At 34.7% G+C, this 1844-nt stretch overlaps 1 non-coding gene across 1 annotated transcript; it reads left to right on the top strand.

Annotated features, from left to right (window-relative positions):
* The first annotated feature begins 704 nt into the window (after window positions 1-704).
* Trnae-cuc lies at window positions 705-777 on the top strand. The gene has a single exon. It is a non-coding gene; the product is annotated as a tRNA-Glu (tRNA).
* Window positions 778-1844: the final 1067 nt, after the last annotated feature.

Here is a 1844-nt window from a genome sequence, read left to right on the forward strand (position 1 = left end):
ATTTTCAACCTACTAATGTCTTTATGTTGAAACAGTTTGCTTATAAACTATATATAATTGGGCCTCATGCTGGTCACCACGGTGTATGGCTATAATCTCAAGAGGGTTCAAGAGGCTGAGGCAGGAGAATCCCAAGTTTGAGGCCAGCCTCAACAACTTAGCAAGACCCTGTCTCAAAATAAAAAATAAAAAGGGGTAGGGAGGCTCAGTGGTAAAGTACCCCTCTGCATTCAATCTCCAGAACTGCAAAAATAAAAAAAGGTCTTCCCTTTTTATCCATTCTGATAACCTCTGACTTCTAATTAGAACACTTATATTTTTAGACTTAAGATTATAATTTTACTGTTTTTTTTCTGTTTTGTCTTTTCTGTTCTTCATTCTATTTCTTCTCCTTCCTTGTTTTAGAATTCCATTTTAACATATCCATTGATTTTGTAGCAGTACCTCTTTGACTTAGATTTACAATATACATCCTTCACTTTTCACAGATGGCTGAGAGTCGACGTTGCATCCCTTCACATGAAATGTAGGAAGCTTGCGACTGCCCGGCTCTGTTTGCATATCCTCTTCTTTACATGATAGTTGCCGTGATTATCGTACCTACTGACGCTACTAACCCCATAATACAAGAGCATAATTTTCCCTTTAGATGATTATTTGTAACTTAAAGATATTAAAAAGAGTACAAAAACAATCTCTTGGGCTGGGGTTGTGGCTCAGTGGTAGAGCGCTTGCCTCTCATGCATGAGGCCCTGGGTTCGATCCTCAGCACCACATAAAAAAAAAAAAAGTACATAAAACAAAGATATTGTGTCCTTCTACAACTAAAAAAAAAAAATACATATTAAAAAAAAACAATCTCTTACATTTATCCACACATTTACCATTTCCAAAGACCTTCATCCCATTCTGTAGATCTGAGTTCCCATCTGGTTTCAGTTCCCTTCAGCCCAAAGAACTTCCTTTCCCATTTCTTGTCATGCAGGTCTGCTGCTGACAAATTTCTTAGGGCTTTTTTTTTTTTAACCTAAAAATATTTTTCCATATTTATTCTTAAGTGGTATATTTACTAGATATAGAATTCCAGGTGGATAGAATTTTTCTCAGTATTTTAAAGACATTTTTCTGGTGTCTTCTAGCATCTTTGTTTTTGATAGAAGCCCCAGATCATTTGTACCCCTGCATAAAAGACTGTGTTCAAGATTTATATTTATTTAATATCAACAAGTATAATTATTTATGATTATATTGTTTGACTATGATATCCCTAGGTGTGTTATTCTTGTTACTGTTGCTGTCGTTTTTCAAATCCTACTTGGGAGTTGCCTGAACTCTATGAATCTATAAATGTATGTCTTTCCCAAGTTTAGCCATTATTTTTGCAAACATGTTCTTTCCCATTTTTCCTGTCTCCTCTCCTTCTCAGGCTCTAATGACATGGATTTTAGACCTAGTATTGTCCCATTGGACCGTGAAGAACAACTAATTTTTTCAGTCTTTTAAAGAAATACGTATATGCTTCCAAATAGATAATTCCTATTGAGATTTCATAATTTCATTGACTCATTCTTTCATCATCTCTCTTCTGTTCTTAAGACTATCTAGTACATTTTTATTTCTGATATTGAAATTTTCTTTCACAAAATTTCCATTTGGGCTCTTTTGAATAGTTATAATTTTATTTATGGCAAATATAGTCCCTTCTGTTCCTGAGCTTAGTTATAATTGCCACTTTAAAATCTCAGCTAATCCAGGGTCCGAATCATCTTGAAGTTAGTCTCTATCAACTGTCCTGTCCCTTAGAATAAGTCACATCTTGTTGGTTTTCAGTACTTTGGGGAATT

This window comes from Marmota marmota, unplaced genomic scaffold (assembly GCF_001458135.2).
Source record: "Marmota marmota marmota unplaced genomic scaffold, marMar, whole genome shotgun sequence".
Lineage (NCBI taxonomy): Eukaryota > Metazoa > Chordata > Mammalia > Rodentia > Sciuridae > Marmota > Marmota marmota.